The sequence below is a fragment of the Micromys minutus genome (genome assembly GCF_963924665.1).
Source record: "Micromys minutus genome assembly, chromosome: 32".
Taxonomy (NCBI): Eukaryota; Metazoa; Chordata; class Mammalia; order Rodentia; family Muridae; genus Micromys; species Micromys minutus.
Window position 1 is genome coordinate 21,582,138 of NC_137967.1, and position 206 is coordinate 21,582,343.

Consider the following 206-nt stretch of genomic DNA (forward strand, 5'->3'; position numbering starts at 1 on the left):
TGTGTTTGCTAGAAAATCTATCCAGATCAATACCAGAAGTATCATGAGAGCAGGTGAATGATTTTGAATTTTCTGGTCAGCACATTAAAAATGTGGAAGTAGAGAGACCTGAGTGTGGTAGCACAAACCTATACTCCAGTGTGGGGGAGGTTCAGGAGCTAGAATCTGAGCATTGAAGCCAGTCTGGGTTACCCAGGGAGACTCTG